Source organism: Macaca nemestrina, chromosome 12 (assembly GCF_043159975.1).
Source record: "Macaca nemestrina isolate mMacNem1 chromosome 12, mMacNem.hap1, whole genome shotgun sequence".
In the NCBI taxonomy this organism is placed as follows: Eukaryota; Metazoa; Chordata; class Mammalia; order Primates; family Cercopithecidae; genus Macaca; species Macaca nemestrina.
In genome coordinates this window covers 107,256,797-107,277,862 of record NC_092136.1, presented here as the reverse complement: position 1 = coordinate 107,277,862, position 21,066 = coordinate 107,256,797, and the positions used below count along the sequence as shown (strand labels likewise).

General features: G+C 40.7%; 1 long non-coding RNA gene across 2 annotated transcripts in view; it reads left to right on the top strand.

Moving 5' to 3' along the window:
- Positions 1 to 21,066, top strand: part of LOC112428836 (uncharacterized) — a 112,310-nt gene that overhangs the window by 33,197 nt on the left and 58,047 nt on the right. For both annotated transcript variants that reach the window (XR_011611035.1, XR_011611036.1), the window contains exons 2-3: positions 1,787 to 1,889; positions 2,966 to 5,950. This is a non-coding gene — a long non-coding RNA (uncharacterized lncRNA). The remainder of the gene's footprint in view (positions 1 to 1,786; positions 1,890 to 2,965; positions 5,951 to 21,066) is intronic.

Sequence of the window (21,066 nt, the reverse complement as noted above, 5' to 3'; positions counted from 1 at the left end):
AACATGAGCTTTATCTTAGATACTAAGTTTTTTAAAAAAAATCAGTGTTAAATTTCTTGAGTGTGATCATTGCATGGTAGTAGGTAGGTATGTAAGAGAATACTTCTTTCCTTTGGAGACACATGCTGAAGTATTTAGGGATGAAGTGTCAAAGTCTGCAAGTAACTCTCAAATGATTGAGAGAGAGAAAAAATAATATATATATATATATATAAATAAAGATAAAACAAATGAGAGGAAATATGCTAAAACTGGCAAATCTAGGGGAACAGCAAACAGAAGTTTAATGTATTATTCTTCTGACACTTCTGAATGTGTAAAATTTTTCAAAATAAAAAATATGCAAAATGTATATACAAACCAGAGAAAATTAGATTGAGTACACAACATAAAGTTGTGTGAATTTGCTTGTTATTAATCATATCGTGCTTAATTCTCATTTTAGTAAGAGATATATGTATATATTTGAAACAGTTTCACTCTGCATCCAGGGTGGAGTGTAATGGCATGATCACGGCTCACTGCAGCCTTGATCTCTTGGCTCAAGCAATCCTCCCAGCTGAACCTCCCAAGTAGCTGGTTCTACAGGTGCACACCACCATTCCCAGCTTTTTTTTTTTTTTTTTGGTAGAGATGGGGGTCTTGCTATGTTGCCCAGGCTGACCTAGAACTTGAGCTCAAGCAGTCTTCCTGCCTTGGCCTCCCAAAGTGCTAGGATCACAGCCATGAGCCACTGTGCCTGGATAAGAGACATTTTTGAATGTCATATTTTTAAACTGGATGAAAGCCATTGATAATATAACCTGCTTGCAGATATAATTCAAAGAGTCAATATAATGCCCTCACTGTAACATAAAAGAGAACAAAAGATTATATTCTTCGATAGGCTAATTCTGGGGCACAACTACACTGTTAGAATGCCCCCACAAATTTCCCGAGTTTCCCCTAGAGGGTGTTACTGTCCCTGTAGTGAACAACTGGATTAACTGCTAGTGTAGCAGGGGTGTTACCCTGAGACATCACTGAGATTACAACATGACCATGCACGTTTACTGAAGGGGTAAGGAGCCCACGGAATATCAATCTGTATGCATTAATTGCCTGAGGGTTTTGAGGGTTTGGCTATATACTGAGGGATAATTAGGGGGTGAAGGAGTTACAGATGAAGTATAGAAAGGGCTACAGGGTGTGTTGGTTCCCATAGACTTTGTTTAAACTCAGTGGAGGAATGAAGTCCTGGGTAAAAGCTGACAAATCTGGTTTTTTTTTTTTCCCTAGGGTTTCAGAAGGGGATGTAGACACCAATATGTTGTTTACTGATATGCTGACAACACAGCTGAATGCAATTTATTTTGTCTACATTGGTTTCTTAAAATTATACAATGGAGGAAATCTTTTCCCATGCCCTGGATGAAATGTGGCAGCTTATACTTTTCTGATTACTATTACTGTTACCTAATAGTGGGTAACTCTAAGTTGCCCTGATTCAGTAAGTGATTAATAAAATGTTCAGTCCAATATATTAGGAAATGCTTCATGCTGAGGTCAATAATTCTGTTCCCTTCCGATTCTTCAGTTAGAGCCTACAGTGGGTGGTCCCCTACCCTCTCTGGAAGAGGGTGTGGTTGACTTTTTTCTTTTTCATTTCCCTCCCGCTTTCCACTAGCTACCCATATTTCTGACTGCTCCAGAGGGAGTTATAACTTGGGGTGGAAACGCAGAAAAGAAGGGAAAGAGTGTCATTGAATAGGTCTTCAGATGACTTTAGTCTCTCTGGGTCCAGCAGATGTGGAAAGTGGATCATCCTGTGACTGTTTCCATGGTACTCTGGAGGTTCCCTGCTGGTCCCACTGGAAGTTCTCTGCAGGCCAGAGGTGAAAGAGGTAGAGGTGAGCTTTTGCCCTTTCCCTTTGGGGAATGGGTGGTTCTCACAGCACTCAGTGTCTTTCTCCAAACAAATATTTTTACAAATCCTCTCTGACTTTCCACTGCCTTGATTATTTTATGTCTTTGATGTGTCCTTGGAGTTGTCTAACTTCCTTTCAAAATATGCAACTCGTACTTTACTTTAGAGTTTTATCTATTTTATGATGGAGCCTCAGTGGAAACTCCCAATTTAACATTTCATTGTCCTTAAATTCCTGGGTAACAGTGCAGCGGTGCGAAGAAGCTAGAAGTGGTGAAGTCAAATTTAAATTTGATTTTAGATTTTATGACTAGCTTTGTGATTGTGGACAAGTCACTTAACCTATTTTTAAAATAAAAGTAACATATATTAATAGGGTTGATGTGGGATACAATAGGGTACCCTGTAAATCATTAAAGCTAGAATATAGTAAGTGCTCAGTAACTTGTAGTTATTACTGTTATCTTTCCCTTTTCTGTGAAGAACAATCTGCCACCTTCAGAGCTGGCAGATTTAGGAGATGAGAAGAAATTTTCTTGGAATGGATGTCAGTATTCTTATGGAAGGCCCCCAAACCATAGCAATGGTGAAACACCCTCTGTGACTTCATAGGTAGCGGACATGAACCCAGGAGCTGGAGTAGTAGAGGTGACAGGATCAACTATGAGAATCTGAGATATAACCCGGTGAGACTTTGTGGGAGCAAAGTCCTGCATGACCCTGCTGTGGAAAGTTCCAGTGAAATCTGTGTTATTACTGACAGTGAGCCCATCATCCCCACAGCCAGTGGTTCAAAGGGAAGAGAAGAGCATATCAGATTTCATAAGACATAGAATTATGTTTTCTCTTCTTACAAGAGAAACACTGAAATGATTAGAATGCTTTCAGTTGTAAGCAGAAGATATCTAAGAGTGAAATAAAGATTTTTAATTATCTAACATAGCAAGACGTATAGGCAACTGTTTGTGTTGGTACGCTGACTGCATGATGGTAAGGCCAGCCTCTCTGCAATTCTTTTAGCCTTCCATCTTGGTCACAAAATGTTTTCTGCCTTTCCAGGCATCAGGTCTTCATCAAAAGCAGGAAGAAGTGGGAAGAGTTGGTGTCAGTCACGTATATGCTTTTGTCAAGAAAGTTCAAGTGTTCTACAACCACCCCCTACGCTACTGAGACCTCTGTGTGTTTGCATCTTACTTATCAGGATGGTGTCGCAAGGCCACAACCACTAGCTGTAAGGGAGGTTGGGAAAGCCTCTCTGGTGGAGTTGGGTGAGTGTGAAGGAGTTTGGAACAGGGGTTGTGCATCATCTGCATTTGGGTGTGAACATCATTCTGGATACTTCAGAAAACCAAAACCCCGGCAAATCCAGGCAAGCTCCAGAAATGCTCCCACAACTTAGAGTAATATGGATAAGAATGGTGAAAAGAAAATCAATATAGAATTACAGTTTAGAAATTCCAGAAGAAAAGACTGAGGCAGATGGAGGAGAAGCGACAATCAATTAAATACTGACACAGGCTCCCTGAACTGAGGGTAGATGATCAGATCAAAGGAGCTCACCGCATTTGAGGTAAAATTAATGAGTATTAGCTCGTCGTTGATACTGTTGAATTTCAAATTTTAAGAAGAAAAAATGTCTAACATCATCCATCCTGAGGAAACTATGTTATCAATACAAGAAGAAAAATCATGTAGGCATCAGATTTCTCCTCAATATTAACAGTTAGAAAATGGAAACAACAGCTGCAGATTTTTGAGGGAAAAATATTGATTTAATAATTTCTAAACTCAAAGAAGACTTCACAAATAATTTTCACACATGCACAGCTTTTAACTACTTCATTTGTATACTTTTATGAAAAATTACTCCCCAAATTTTTTAGGTTAAAAAGGAAATGCACCAAAAATAAACAATGAAATATATAATAGAAAAGAAGTGGCTGGGTGCAGTGGCTCACGCATGTAATCCCAGGACTTTGGGAGACTGAAGAAGGTGGATCACCTGAGGTCAGGAGTTCGAGACCACCCTGGCCAACATGGTGAAACCCCGTCTCTGCTAAAAATACAAAAATTAGCTCGGGGTGGTGGTGTGCACATGTAATCCCAGCTACTCAGGAGGCTGAGGCAGGAGAATTGCTTGAATGCGGGAGGCAGAGGTTGTAGTGAGCAGAGATTGGGCCATTGCACTCCAGCCTGGGTGGCAGAGCAAGACTCCACCTCAAAAAAATAAATAAATAAATAAAAATAAAAAGTTTATGTCTAGGTAACTGTTTTGGCTTTGAAATTTTATGACTTAAATATTCTCTAGAACATATATAAAGTAATATAGATTGATATCTGAGATATTTAAAAGAAAAATCGTGAAATGTGGAGTGGGAGGATGGAAAAAGGGAGGAAATAAATCAGCTAAAGTTTTGATCTTTCACCAGTAAAAAGACAAATAATGGAATAAAATTATTAATGTGGTATTAATAGACTCTTTCCTCTCCCCCAGCCCACATGAGAAAATGTTATCTTGTTTGCCAGACTTTCCCCTGCCTTATGTTACTGCCAAATTAGTTCCTGTATTTTGGTGACATATAATTGGAAGATGCACAGAAAAGGATGTGTCCAGAGATGCTGAAGGAGGAGGTTATAGATTGGGAGAAATGAGGGAGATAGGAAACGTCAGAAGTTTCCCAGAATAGAGTGGATCTATTTGACAGTTTTTCCCCCCTTTGGGGTTTGACTTGGTGAATAAGAAGCACAAGAGGTTGTGGGAGAGAACTGAATAGGAGAGGAAGGGAGATTCGGGATGTGTTCATGGGGGTTATGCATCAGAACCTTTTTACATCCTTTGAAATGTGAAAGTAGAAGATGCAACTCCTTTCTTAAGACTCTGTTGAGTCTTAAAGCAGAGTTAACATTCTGATGAACTTTGCTTTATGATGCTGTGCAGAGAAGGAATCACAAAGATTACAGCTTCACTAGGGTTACACCTGGAGGATTTGTCTAAAATTGTGGACTGAAAGCACAGCTTTCAGCTGATATTTCGAATAAAACCATTGCTTTGTCACTGGAGTCAAGAGCACATTATTACCAGACTTCACAATAACAGTGGCAAGGAGAGAAGCTCCAATAGCAGCTGGGATAACACCAGACATGCCCTGGTGGATGTGCTGAAATCTGAGTTGTAAATGATGTCTCATGGGGAGTGGATGTGTCAGCTGCAGAACTAAACTTACATAGTGCTATGCAACTTCACTAAATTTAGAAAGTCTAAAGGAATCCTTTACGACACAGTGCAATGAAAATTATGTTTTACTGCAGTTGCATAGATCCCCAGTTTCTCAAGTGGTTAGACCTCTGCAAATCCTCAGAGGAAACCAAAGCCAGATCTGGATAACTCAGAGCTTGGCTGACCAATCCTCATGCTGGAACTGGGTCCCACGGGGACATGGCGATGGACAGATAGACTGAATTTTAGAATCACCTATAGGCTGTTTTCCAGAAATGGAAAGTAATGTGTCAGAGACTGAAGAAAATCACTTTACATTATGGTTAGAGAAAGTTCACAGTTGAACAGGATTTCGCATCAGAGGGATGTTTCCAGCCTAAAGTTTCTTAGGATCTGAAGAACTGAGCTTTATGTACAGGGTGAAACAGAGAGCGTGAACATTGAGTGGTGGTTGCTATACTCAGTGTGGTACAGAGACAGGCCACATGAGTCATCATTTCAATAGGGTGGCAGACATTATTTTATTTGGGATGATGGTAAGGAAGTGTATGTTCAATGATTTTTAAAATACTAAGTATAAGATAAAAATGCTAGTAGAGTCATTCTCACTAACTCTGTTAGAAAATTCCTGGAGTAAATTTTGGTTTGGTCATTTCTCTGTAAAGATTAATACCCACTGGGATCACCACCAGAAGAAACGAAAGAATGAAAACAGCAGCTACTAATGCCAGGAGGACAGAGCCCAAATAAGAAGAAACTCCATGTAGAGTGATAGCTGCAGGATGCTCTTTTTACCTTCCATCTATGGGATTTGGTCAGCCTTACAAGTAAGTGGGTACCAAGTGGTAACTACATGAAAGAGGGTAGAGAACAAATAGAAAATTGGGGTGACCAATAATGCTTAAAATGTTACATGGTGTCAGTTATAATTTGCATTAATGCTGCCTCCTATTTAATATATATTGATAGAAACTGCAGTAGGAGATTCTAAAAATGGGATAAAATGGAACCACCAATATGAAATTCTAAAAATAGAATTTTAAAATGAAATTTTAAAAATTCTGAAAAATGGCTCTGAGGGTGCAATCACCAGTTTCATGTAGTGTTAAGCACACAAGCTTTGACAAGCTATAAGACCTGGGAAAATGTATCTCTCTGAGCCTTAGTTTCCTCATGTGTGAACTGGAGGTAACAATACTTAATACTTACGTTATATGGTGCTCAACAAAGGTGGTGTGTGTATAATACATATCATAGAACAAAGTGCTTAGGAAATTATATTCTAATAAAATGGTATTATTATTGTAAGCATTGTATTTTTGGTATATAGTACAGCTGACATTGATTGTATACTAAAGGAGAGTTTAAAAGCTACAAAATCTATTATATTTTCTCCCAAAGAAAAGACTGGGGGATAGTAATACTCTTGGAGAGATGAAGAAAGAGTGGGCAGATGGAAGGTGCAGGTATGGATTGGTGATGATCCTGCCCAGCCAGAGATTTAAACATGTAAACTTGGAGAAGATGGGCCTGGAACTGCAATTTGGAGGAGGAGTGCTCTTTGGTGGAGACGAGTTGTAAATGTCAGTGTGTGCCTAACAGTAGGAAACTGAGGAGAGAGGATCATATTTGGTCTAGAAGTGTTCAAGCGAGAGAGAAGAGTGAGTGGCAGACTTGAAAACCCTCCCTGTGGAACTCAGCTAGTCTCCCTGCCTGTGCACTGTGGCGTTCTCATTGTTCAGGTCTCATCGTCTCTGGCTCTGACTTTCCGTTGCTTGGGGTCCCTTACACTTTGGCAGACCCTCAGGTGGACTCTCACATGAATCCCACATGTATTCCAGACATTGTTTTCTCATAAGTCCAGTCTCTACTTTTAGTCTCTCGGGTATTGGCCACAGTTTCTGGTCTGCCTAGAATTTCTCAGCATGGCTATGCATGTCCTCATTATACACATTACTTTAGGATGTGTAAGTGTATAGACATTTCACATGCATGGATATGCACATATACATTATTTTGGTGAAGGATATAAGGAGTTTGCAGTGTGTACCCAGTTCTCTATTTTGAAACTGTGAGTCCTTTAATTTAGATGCCTTTTCTATTATACTATGGAAAATGATGAAGTAAAACAAGTGGGATGGAGGAGAGGATAGGGCAGAAAATAAGTAGGTGCATCACAGTAAATGAACTGAAGAGTTCCCACTTCTATCAGTGGTCTCACAAAGAGGTGGTTTTATTCTTAATAAAGCAGTATTTTATCATTATAAAGAATCATAGAATATCAAGTTATTTAAGAAAATCTTCCTCACCTGCCATAGAATTCTGAGTACAAGTTCTTATTTTCATTCAGATAATTCTACTTTTTCACAAGCTGGGGGGTGGAACCCCACAAATCAGTTTCCCTAAGTGGTTGAAGTTAAGAGAGAAAGTTTTTCTAGGAAGACAACTGGAAATCTGTTATGAAACTTCAGCAGAATGAGCTATGTCAGTGCGGGGTCCAATTTAATTATTACCTCATTTGTCTCATGCTAAGTCTTTGCTTCCACTTTTCTTCATACTTAGAATGACAATCAATGTCTTAACTTTACAGTTTTAAATGAACTCCCTCTAGACACACATCAGACTAACACAGAAAATCATGTACATTATGTAAAAGAAATGGTCCAAAGTGAACACCCAGTGAAAATGTGAATTAAGACTAACCTAATCTTAGCCTTCCACAATTAGATGACTCTACATCTCTAGAACGATTTTTATTCTTCTTTTTCTCCTCACCTCTTAGGTGATTTCTCTCCCAGATAAAATAAATCCTATAAATTTATAGCCCTTATTGCTATCAAAGTTTATTAACATGACGATATGACAAAGGAAAATTCCAACACAACAGATTTAAATATCTGTACTCTGGGCACATAAATACTATGGTGGCCAACAGAAGCACAAAAGCTGCAATGCTGTTTTGGTTTAGGAGGCTCAGTTTGAGACTAACCCTTGAGAAAAATGGGGCACTGTTATCATAATTGTTGTTGTTGTTGTTGTTGTTGTTGTTGTTTGAGATGGAGTCTCGCTCTTGTTGCTCAGGCAGGAGTGTGGTGATGCGATCTTGGCTCTCTGCAACGTCTGCCTCCCAGGTTCAAGCGATTCTCGTTACTCAGCCTCCCAAGTAGCTGGGATTACAGGCGCCCGCGACCACGCCCAGCTGCTATTTGTATTTTTAGTAGAGACGGGTTTCGCCATATTGGCCAGGCTGGTCTGGAACTCCTTACCTCAGGTGATCCACCCGCCTCAGCCTCCCAAAGTGCTGGGATTACAGGCGTGAGCCACCGCGCCTGGCCCATAATTGCTAACATTCAGGAAGCCCTTCCTTTGTGCCATGTTCCATGCTAAACATTTTTACACAGTATCTTGTAGAGAGCCGGCAAAGGGATCGCGACCAACTCAGCATCCCACTGGCAGCTATATGATCAAACAGCAAACTGTTTATCATGAATGCAGGATGTGAGCAAACTGCACCTGTGGCCAAAAGGTTTGCTGAGGGCCATCACTCCCTGGCACCGGGAGTTATCTAATGGGAAATGGATAACTCCTTGAAGTTATCTAATGGGAAATGGAGCACCTATTGTTCGAAGGATGCAGTCTCGCAAGCCTGCTGTGAACCAAACGACCAGCTGACAGTTACCTGACAATCACCCCCGCTTTCTCTTATCTGTTTTACCTAATAAATTTGGAAGACTGAAAAAGCTCAGGGCCTTTGTCCATTAGATGCAAGGTGCCCCCGACCTCTTCTTCCAAATATACTCTTTTGTCTTTGTCTTTTATTCCCGCGTTCATCTTCCTTTGTTCAGTCTACTAGGGATCGTGGTTGGTTACACTATCTCACTTAATTTTCACCATTACTTAACTAGGTAGATACTCATCATGCCCCTGTTATTAATAACACCCCTATTCTACACGTAAAGGAGCTGAGGCTTTGAGAGGATGAGCAATTCAAGTCACACAAAGGCTAGCATGTTATCCAATTCCAGGGGGTACAATCATACCATCGACTAGGAGATAGCACCCCTTGGTGGTGAGGAGTCCATACTTGGCACAGTTAACACAATGGTCCTGTGGGTAACATGCAGTGCTAACATTCAAGTTTAGATATTTGCGACTCTAGACACCATGTGCTGTCTATGCTATATATAAAAGAAGTTGGAGGCCCTGTTGTAAGGAATGAACACAATTCCTAATTCTGGAGGACAGAAAAGTAAGTCCTGTTAGCAGCCTTCAATGTGGAATCTGGAGGGAACTTGTATTATCTCAAGATCTTCTCATTTGAAAATGAAAATGGTCACACCCACCCTTTTCTTATCGCGCAAGTCACTGGTAAGTATTTTCATTTTCCAGCAGTCTTCAAAGCTGTAATCCAGAAGGACAATAATCTAGATGTAATTACTATAATGAGCTCCTTTAATCAATTCCCTTTGAGTTCGTGACAAACCTGATTTATGCTTAATTCTGTATTATTATTAAGTGACAACGTCTAAAGAATCTCCCATGTTTGTGTTTCTAACAATGAAAAATGCAAGGGTTTTAAATTTACACACTTCATTTCAGCATATTTGGTTGGAGACTCTTGAACCTTAAGTTGACTGAAAGCACACAGTGAATGTGTTCTTATAATTTATTCCATTCCATTTCCTGGTTAGCCATCTAAATTTTTGGCCTTTTGACTTTCACATTAAACAAAATAGTCTACACAATGCCATAACAGCATTCATCACCTTTCAAAGCTAAGAATAGACAATAAATAGTCTGGCATTTTAATTAGACCCTTGCCTTCGTGTGCATTTCAGCTCCATTCTAGCAAAGCTGAATAACAGATGAGCGTTTGATGCGACTTCAGATATCCCATCTCTCCAATTGCATCACAATAGACAAAACAGAAATGCAGGATGAGAGCAGTTTTGTTCATTTTTTTTCTTAAATCATATCTTGCTATTTTTTCCTTATAGCTATTTCAATTCAATAAATGTTTCCTATTCTTCGAGCAGTGCAATGATGCTTGTCAGTGGAGTACCTGTTCTCTTAATACATAGTTATTTTCTAAAATATTGCTATTAGAAAATGAGATAATGAGTCCAATTTTCCTAGTCTCTCTCTCGTCTCTCGCACACCTGACAGATAGGTGCTCATGGTGCTGTATCTGGGCTGCCCTCCTAGGAACCTGGGACCAGCTGACATGGAGCTGAATAGGGGAATTCACAGCCAGCTGCCTTGGGCCAACCTACATCAAACCTGGGCAGATTATCCCATTGGATTATTGGTTCAAGAAGGCTGGACAGAGAGATGAGAATCTAGGAGGAGATAATAGGTTGAATCAACCCGGGAGATTACGTGAATGCTTGAGAATTTGAAGCAAACGGCAGGGGTCAGATCTAGAAATTACTGAAGCCTTGTTGTGATGCACGTTACATTTCAATTACAGGCAAGACTTGATTCCTACCCTCAGAAAAGGTCAGATGACGAGATAACTGCAGTCTGGGGTGACATGTTAGAATAAAGGTGTGCACAAGCTATTGTGAAGGAAATTAAATTACTAAGGAAGATCCGAGCAGGAGGAAAGTCAGGGGCTATTTAATAAGAAAGGATACATGGGAGCTGAGTCTTGATGGACGAATAATCTTTTCAATAAGCAGGAAAGAATGTAAAACATTCCAGAAAGGAGCAATCCAATGCAAAATCACCAAGTTTTCATGTAGCAAATGGAGATGACAAGGATTTGGGGATGGCTATAATCAAGGTGACAATGAAGGAGATCCAAGAACTGATACTGGCAAGGTGGGAAGGACCCAGTACATAAAGGGACATCTGTTTTATATTCGTAAGTTAGGATTTTTATCAGTGTGTAGTGGGAATCATTAAAGATCTAAAGGTAGGGAAGAGAGATAAATTGTTGCTTAGAAAGACCACATTGGCACCCACGTGGAGGATGCCACAGAAGGACCTGACATTAGAGAAGGGAGGTTAGTTTATAGGCATTTGCAATGCTGTCAAGAGATGAAAAAGTTCTGGATCAAGATAGTGGCCATAGTAGATAAGAAACACATTTGAGAAATATTTTGGAAATAGAATTTTGAAAACAGGTCAAGGACGAGTCCCAGATTTTGGATGGGTGAAGGGAACACAGGAAGAGAAGTAGTTTGAAGTGTGGTCAGGAGGGATGAACCAAATGAACTGGTTTGAGAGTTTTTGAATTTTCAGAGCTCTAAGGAGTTCTGGAAGACATTTCCAAGAGCAGAATGGACCTCAGGAGGGGTGGTCCTTGTAGATGAATATGAGCATCAATTCATGGAAAGTAGTTGAAACCATAGCCTGGATGAGATAACCAAAGAGATGGTGATGGTGAAAAAAATAAAGGCCAAGGACAAAGCCATGGAGAACACTATTATTAAAGGGGAGAATGGAGAGGGTGCTGTTATGAAAGTCAATAGCTGTGGAAGTTTTGAAACAGTGACATTTAACATTGTTGAAAGAATCTGAGATTAAGTGAAAGGTTGAAAAGCATTTGAGAATTTGTTAGATTTGACAGCAGTGGTCTCAGCATTTAATGGAGGGTCAGTTTTGGGTCGGGGAGTAAATGAAAGGTAAAGAAGTCAAGATGGTGACTATTCAATTTTTCTAGAGGCTTGACTATGAAGAGAAAAAATGATTTATAATAGCTGAATGAGTTTAGGTGGCTCATGTATTACCTTCATTTAACAGATGATAAAACTGAAGCTCTGAGAGGTTGTAATTTTCCCAAGGTCGACCACTGGTCAGTAACAGAACAAAAACTAAGTCTCTGGTCTTCAGATTCCCAATTCAGTTCTCTTCTACTTGTCCACTGAATATTTGACAGATCCCCTAGTGCAGGGTACAGGATCACAGTCAGACAGTATGCCTGTGACTATGGTATATTTCACCCAATGGTTAAAGTATTATAGTGGGGATAGGGGAAGGGAAGAATTGTTTTTCCTCTTGGTCTGCACTTGTGAAATGCACACAGGAAAAGTTCATTTTAAGCCTCATTTGGCATGTTTTCTTGGCTGGGTGTGAATATTCCCAGCAGCCAAGTCCTGTTTTCTTCCTTTGCTTTATCCCTGACAGCCTTGTGCTCCCACTGTGATTTCAATTCATGACCCGAACAAGAATGATAAAAAGTAAATTGCATTCCCATGTATATCGCTATTACAGGCCAATTACGTAGCTGCCTGAAATACTTTGTCACTTGGACAATATGCATTGACGGAACCTTATTTCCTTGATTTAAAAAAACATGCATTTTATTTGCTGTTTTCTTTAGAGATTAAAGCAACTGTTCTTACAGTGATGCACAGGCTGTTGGAGTCAGAACAGCCATCTGCACTAATGAGGATTACATAAATGTCCCTTGCTCTCGTGTAAAGATAAACCTCACATCTAGGCGTGAGGAAACTAGGTCTTATTCCTCACTCAGATACTATGGACTTAGGTCAACAATGCTGGCCTTCTTCACCAAAGACATAGAATCTTTGAATTAGATGCAGTGTTTTGCAGTGCTTGGAGACAAAGTTCACTGGAAAGGTGGTATTGATCTTAGAAAAGATTAAGCTAGACTGGACATGATGGCTCATGCCTGTAATGCTAGCACTTTGGGAGGCCGAGGTGGGTGGATCACCGGAGGTCAGGAGTTCGAGACCAGCCTGACCAACATGGTGAAACCCCATTTCTACTAAAAATACAAAATTAGATTAATGTGGGGGTGTGTGCCTGTAATCCCAGCTACTTGAAAGGCTGAGGCAGGAGAATCACTTGAACTGGGGAAGCGGAGGTTGCAGTGAGCCGAGATCACGTCACTGCACTCCAGCCTGGGCAACAAGAGAGAAAGTCTGCTCAAAAATAAAAAAAAAAGAAAGAAGGAAAAGATTAAGCTAAACAGTACATTCACATATCTTATGAATTAGCCTGGCTCCCAAATGGACTTTTTGTTATAAATACTCAAACACAAATCTTTATTTTATTTCTCAGGCAATCCATTTGCCTTGTCCTGAAAGAAGTAGCCAATTAAAAATGGACATTTTAGGCCAGGCACGGTGGCTCACTCCTGTAATCCCAGCACTTTGGGAGGCCGCGGCGGGTGGATCATCTGAGGTCAGGTGTTCGAGACCAGCCTGTCCCAAATAGTGAAACCCCATCTCTACTAAAAGTACAAAAAAACCCAGCTGAGTGTGGTGATGGGCACCTGTAATCTCTGCTACTCGGGAGGTTGAGGCAGGAGAATCACTTGAACCTGGAAGGCGGAGGTTGCAGTGAGCTGAGATCGAGCCATTGCACTCCAGCCTGGGCAACAGGAGTGAAACTCCATCTCAAAAAAAAAAGGACTTTTTTTGGAACAGATGCTAAGCTTCTTAAGGGTAAGAACCTGTCATAGTTTTTTGGTAATTATTAATAAATTATTATACACAATTATTAAAACAATTATCAAATTCATATGCACACATATTTATATGTAACAATTGTAATCCCATAGATTAACAAATGAGTTAATACTTATTATTTGTTTTGCATATTGTCATACCCAGTAAATAATTTCTGATTGACTTCATTCCATTCGAGATTCATTAGTAAAATAACTGCAATTTGTAAGTTGAACTAATTCCCACTCAATCAAAGAAGCAGTACTGACAAGCATCAGAGAAATCTGCCTTAAGGAATCTTTGGCTGAAGAGTTCTGTTGAATATGATATGACTAGAAAAAGCAACACAAAGATGAGCGTTTTACTTCAATATTTTTTATGTTTTTTTTTTTTTTTTGGCCTGTCAGTTGGATTTACTATCTGGTTATAGCTAATCACAGTGGGAGACATAGGTGCAAATAAAACAGATATTTATGAGCTTTATTTATTTTATATGAAGTTATTAAATTCTTTTATAAAATAAGAACTTAGCAGTGCTAAGATTTTTTTCTTTTATTCTACATCCTGAAGTTCAGTCTCAGCCTGTATCATCCAGTCATTTCCTAGCATCCCTGTATATTAGAAGGAAATAAGTCTAATATTTAAAAACTCTTAAGTGATGTTCAGGAGAGTTTAGAATTTTTAATGTGAACATACATTTTCTTGAGCCAGAAACCCTTCATCAGTTCTCAGCTTTGTGAAAAATATTCCCATCTTCAGTGTCACCAGCCAACCTCCTGGCCTGATCCCGGCTCTGGCTGAACCGTGAGGACTTGTGTTCAGATGGCTAAGGAAGCAAGATTCCAAGTCAGAGTGGAGGCAGTGTGGCTGCCCATGAGGTGAAAGCACCCCGGAGTTCTTCCTAACTCACAGCTGTCTTAAAGCTGTACTCAAAATCTGCATAAGCTGCAAGTCCAGGCGAGGAATACTAATTGGCCAAATATGTTTGGAGATTTTATTGGGCAACATGGCTTGAATCCTGATTTCCGTTGATTGCCAGGAAGTGTACAAAAGCTATATGTTTGGAGCAATGGCAAATTTTGCCATCTGTAAAACCAAAGGATATTTCTATTTTAATGAATAAATTTGAAGACAATATTTGAATCCTCATTTCATTAATAGAGTACAAACCTAGCCCTGTACCTGACATAAAATGCATGCTTAATAAATGCTTGTAAATGGAATAAAGGGAGCAGTACCTTGCTCACTGCATTTCCTACTTTCTCTACTGTATTTTTAACTTGGAAAGAAATGAATGCACCTGCACGTCATCTTCATAGCTTGTGCTGCTCTTTATCCAAATTTATTTTTTGGAGGCTCAAACTAGTCAAAAAGCATCAAAGGAGAAAAGTCCCCAGTCTCTATAATCCACTCAAAAACAATTTCAAGTTAGTTACATACAGCGAAGACAGGAATCTGTAACACTGAGCCTTCATGTATAGCCTCTTTATCTTCCACATTCTCTAAGGAAAATTCTCTCAGGCAAATTATATGAAAATTCTGAAGGACTTGTGGACACCTGGTAGCTAAGATCAAATGAAACAGAAAATGAAATGATTCTTCACTCTTGGAATGAACTGTCAAGTCTCCTTTCCAAATAGAATAGGCTGTTAAATGGGACATATGCTGTTTCCTTCAAATTCCAGCTAAAGCCTCAAAGCTAAGGATGATAGAGGCGATGTACCCACACTTTCTAAAAAGAGATGCCAGACTCATCCACGCAGGGCCTGCAAAAAGATAGTGGAAAGGTACCCATCATTCACCTCCAGTCTGTGTAGGAGGCAACTAGAATGTCAAAAGACATTTTGGTACTTGATAAAGGTTGAATAAATGTATTAGAAGAAAAAGAATGATATAAGGTAACAGAGGGTGAGAATAATATCAATACAAAATAAGAATATACAGTTATAGAAAGAGAGGTTTCCAGTGGAAAAAAAAAAATTATACACCATGAGAGAATCCTGTTGAATTACATGAAATTTTATAAAATTTTTAATTTTGTGATTTTTGTAAATCCTTATAAATGGATCTTATCTATTCCCTAATGTTCCCAACACAAGTATGTAATGTACCTGACATGGAAACTCAGATGTGTGTATGTGAACATGTATGTATGGAAGTTCCATGTTTACTGGGCTTCATTTCCTGCACATTATGGCCTCACCAACTACTTCTTCCTCCACCACCACATTTCTCAGTCAAGAAAAGGAAGAGTATTAGAATGTAATATTCTTAACATTTGCAGAGTTTCTGGAATTGTTGAGAAAACTACTTATAACCCATGGAAACTATTGTAGTGGGATGTCATGTGAGAATATTTCTATTGTCCCAGGATTTCAAAGTTAGGAAAAGAAGGGTCCACATACACCAATATTCTAGGTCCAGAGAACTGCCAAAATTGGCAGCAGCCATTTATCCACATAGCTAACTGAAAATATTCTAGTTCAGAGAGTTGGCCTAACATGGCCTCTTCGCTCCTCCATCCGGCTTTGCTCTTCTCCCACTCCTCATACTTAATATAAGGATGGATCTAGGACAGCGGAGGCTGCCTTTGGTAAGTGAGATGCAGTGCATCTGACCGACTGACTTTATCTTCTCCCCTCAAGACCTTCCTGCGTAGAGGACAATAGAGAGCGCCGTCTTTTCATGCAGGGAGAGGAGTAAATACCCGGGAGAAAGAACCTTTGGAAAGATGAGAGAGAGGGCTGGAAGAAAGAGAGACTGGTGTGTTAGTCTCCAGTTGAGTCCTTGCCTAAACAGTGGGGCTGTTAATCTGTCTGTGTTACCGCAGCAGGAATAAAGGGAACCCAGAAGGTTATGGCCAGGGTGAGGGGACTGTCAGGCAAAGGAGTCTGGAATTTCTTCTCTACCTCGAGGTGCAGAGGATGAATCCGACATGGGATGGTGGGTCCCAAAACGTCACATCTCATAAATGGCTGCCGGGGTCTAGGGGGTGCTGCTGGGGAGCAGACCCCCCATTAGCAGGGCAGGTTGGAATGGCCACCAGCCCACAGGAATCCCACAGAAAACGCCCTTAAAAAGTGGCTCTGAACACCCAGCAAGGGAGCTGAGGCCTCCCTCAGTTGGGGAAGGAGACGTCTGTTTTCTCTCTTCCTCTTTCCCACCTGACTGGGAGTAGAAGGGGTTATATGAGAGCCAGTCATGTCCCATCCTCCACCACAAGCTGCTAGAACCACAGTCATGAGGTGAGCCTGAGATCGGGCTGGAGAGGGAATGGAGCAGGGGAAGTGCTTTGACTCATATACGATATTGAACTTTAAAACCAACAGAACTGATTCTTAGACATTTTTGAGACATCTGAACTAAGACATTTTTGAAAACTAACAGTGACTAAAATGTTATGAAGCCTAGTCAAGAGGAAGGATGGGTTTGGCCTAGTAGTATTGGGTAGTAGCTATTGGGGGAAAAAAAGTTTTTGTTTTGCTTTGTTTTGTTTTGTTTTGTTTCCCTAATCTAACAGTTGAGACTCTTCGACACACTGATTGTACCATTTGACATTTGTTTCCTTTGAAAACTACTCTGATTCTTGGAGAAAACCAGTTTTTTGGGTTTTTTTTTTTCCCCCTAACTGGTTTTAAAAACAATTGCTAATGGGTGACAAGATCTGCTTTTCCGGAGACAGTCTTTAAAAGGTGCTCATTAGCAGTTGATATTTAATGTGAGTGCTTCCTAATGTAACTTCATTTAGAGTTATTTTTATTTAATGAACCCTGGAAAACTGTAATGAAGCTACACACCCCTGTTGTTTTCATGCAGTTCCTGGAGCAAAGAAATCATCCAGACCCCTGAGCACAGCAAAGGCTTGAGAAAGGCATGAGTGAAGTTGGGTTGCAGCAGGTGGAGACTGTCTGTCCTCTTCAACATCAGTACAGGAAGGAAATAGCAGTTTCAGAAATGATGAGTTTATGTGAACTAAAGTTAAGCAGATGTAAGCTGGAGTGGGAGGATGAGTCCCAGTCACAGAGGAGTGATTTGATCTCTTTTCTTCTCCCTCTCCTGCCTCCCCTCCTAGCCTGTCCAGATCCCATTTATTTTCTTTATTAAGGCTATCTCTTCTTATTTATTCAAACTGTCATCCCTCAACTAAAATCCATATTTTTTCTCTTGCTTAAATGAATTGTGAGTGTAACACGTAGCCTATCCAAGGAGAAATTAAACAGGTGCCCGTTGAGAAACATTCTTTAAGTGTCCACAGTGAACCTCACAGGTCGCTCAAAATAGGTCTTATGTTGAAAAGTGTCATTTGGCAGCCTCACCTTAGTTCTGCAACATTAAGTCAATGAGATCGTGTTGAGAGTCTCTTTTAGTTCTGTGTGTTTGTAAGGAGCTGGTCATCTTGTCTTAGGCGATGAATGTAAGAAGGTCTTACTGAATTTAATTGGCTGAAGAGAATGACTTAGTCCTGAAAAGGTAAGACAGACAGTGACTCTGGGCACTGCAGTTAGGGTCACTTCAACCCTGACACAGTGGCTAGCATTACGGTGCCTGGTTTTTCCCCAGGATGTGACTGTGAGGATAAGCTATGAACCCAAGCAAGAACCTCACCATAGATAATGCAGAGTCCAAACCTGGCATCACTGTGGGAAGAAGCCCATGGAACTGTGCAGGCTCTTCTTTGAGCTCAATGGAGAAGGATATGAGCAGAAAGTAGCTTTATTCTTGCACACTATTGCCTTTAGGCAAGCTCTGTTGACACTTTCTTCCCTACTTCTGCGTGAAGTCCTGGGTAGATCACATGGTTTTAGCAAATCATTTCAGATACCAATGAATACTGCCATTTTTCTGGTAATAAAAGTGTAGGCCAGTCTCATATATAAACTTTAGTCTCTCATCCAGTCCAAAGTTTCTCCCCTTCCCCAAGCGAATCCCATCCAGGCTGGGAGGGCTGCAGTGGAAAACACATCATGGTGATGCTTTAACTACGTCCTTCCCCATCCTCAATTCCCTAAGTCTCCTCTGGCTTTATCAGAGTTAGCAAACAAATAAAACACACCAAAAGAAACCTGACTTGTAACCTGGTATCTCTGGAGGGTGTCAGATGTCCCAAAGCTAATCTTTTTCTCATGAAGCAATTCTGTGGGATCGTCAAAGAATCCCATTACTGAAGGTCTCTTTCCCACTGTTTCCTGGTACAGGTGCATCCCCATCAGAAGGGGCTGTGACTTTTTGAAGTCTGTCCTGCATAGACTCCTTTTTGGGGGTCACCTAGTCCTCCTGATGGCCCTTTTGGCTGGGATTTTCTTTTTCTTTTCTTTCTTTTCTTTTCTTTTCTTTTTTTTTTTTTTGAGACGGAGTCTCGCTCTGTCACCAGGCTGGAGTGCAGTGGCACAATCTTGGCTCACTGCAACCTCTGCCTCCTGGGTGCAAGTGATTCTCCTGCCTCAGCCTCCTGAATAGCTGAGACTACAGGTGCGCACCACTACGTCCAGCTAATTTTTGTATTGTTAGTAGAGATGGAGTTTCACCAAGTTAGCCAGGCTGGTCTCAAACTCCTGACCTCAGGTGATCCGCCCACCTCAGCCTCCCAAAGTGCTGGGATTACAGGCTTGAGCTTGGGACTGGGTGCAGTGGCTCACGCCTCTGTTCCCTTTACAAACTTAAAAAAAAAAAAAAAAATTCTGTGCCAAGCATTGGGAATATAGCAGTCAGAAAAATAGTCACAGAAACTTACAGCAATGTGGGAAGACATCATTAGAAATAATCACACAAATAAATATTCAGCAGGTATAGATCCTAGTCCATAAGCTCAGCACTTAAAAATTTTTATTTAAGTCAGCTTAGATTTGTATTAGAATTGTCACTAAAAAATTCTGTCTCAGCAATTCTTGCCTGCTCTCCTCACGCTTCCCTCTGTCTCTCGCCAAAAGATACACACACTTTTGTGGCATCAAATACATTAGGAAAGTGCATCCCAGTAATGGCCACATGGTCACACTGGATCATGCTGATGGACCGCTGTGGCAGAGGGTCCTTGTGGGCTGATGCTCTGCACTCGGGACTGGGAATCTTTGTGGGGATGGGGCACAGGCGCCTGTGGTCCAGCTGTGCCCTTGGAGGTTTCCCTGCCTCCCTGGGTGCTGCAAGGAGTGGAGTATGTGCTGGCCAACCCCACCACTCGCTGAAGAATGACTCCTCTCCTGGCTGCTTCTTCCCTCTTGCTCTACATCTTCCCCTATAATCTCCTCAGTGGGATCTTTTAGGCAGAAACAAACATAAATTAACATCTCAATACATTACTCTGCCTTAAGTAGTAAGTAGACCTCACACTAAGTACCAGGAAGGGAAAGGACATGGAGTTGGCCATATGAGTATAATAAGGGAACCTATTAAATAATTTAGCTGTGGGGTGGGGACAGGACATCAGAAAATGCTTCTCTGAGGACATTACATTAAAGCTGAGACCTGAGCAATCGGGGGAACAGTGTCCCAGGCAGATGGACCATATTAGTTTCCTTGACTGCCGTAACAAGTTGTCATAAAATTGTTAGCTTAAAATGACAGAAACTTATTCTCTCCTGGTTCTGGCAGCCAGAAGTCTGGAATCAAGGTGTTGGTAGGGCTGCACTTTCTCTAGAGTCACCAGGGCAGAATCTTCCTTTTTCTCTTCTAACTGATGGTGGCTCCACGCATTCCTCAGCCTGTGGTTGCAGGACTCCAATCTCTACGTCTATCTTCACGTCGCCATCGCCTCTTCTTGCTTTTCTTGTCTCTCACAAAGATGCCTGTCACTGGATTTAGGACCCACCTAGGTAATCCCGAATGATCTCATCTCAAGATCCTTAATTACATCTGCAAAAACCTTTTTTCAAATCAGGTCACATTCACAGGTTCTGGGGACTTGGCATGGATGTATCTTGTTTTGGGCCATCATTCAATCCACTATAGGGACTAAGAATGCAAAGTCCCTGAGACCGTCTTTCCCGGACTGTCAGAGTAGACCACCCCTAGATCACTCCTTCACCCTGCCATATAGCATTTGGATTATTTTATTTTGTGTTTGAGATGTTTTGCCTCTCCAGAGCATACATTGATTAGAGGCAAGAACTTTCTATCTACTATATTTGCATCCTACCTCCACCTCCAGTGTCCAGCACAATATGGGCACTCGAGACACTTGAACTCACTTGTAGATTTAGAGCCATGTTCGTTCCCACTATTTGGGGGACAAAGCAAGGACATGACAAGTTTTGAAACGAAAATGAATAGTAGCATCCTAAATGAATGAGATTGCTCATCTGTGGAAATCTATTCAGGAAGAAATGATCTGGATGAGTGTTCCTGATAAGATGAGGGAGCTTCTCAGCTCCCAGCCAGGGACCCGCGATGCTCCCTGCAAGAAGGAAGGCATCAATTTAGAGTGTAGCTAATGAAAGACAGGCTGTCATCTTGGAAATAGTGACATGTCTGTCTCAAAGGTATATTGTAATGACAGAAGTCTTTGGTGACTTTAAGGAACATTGAAA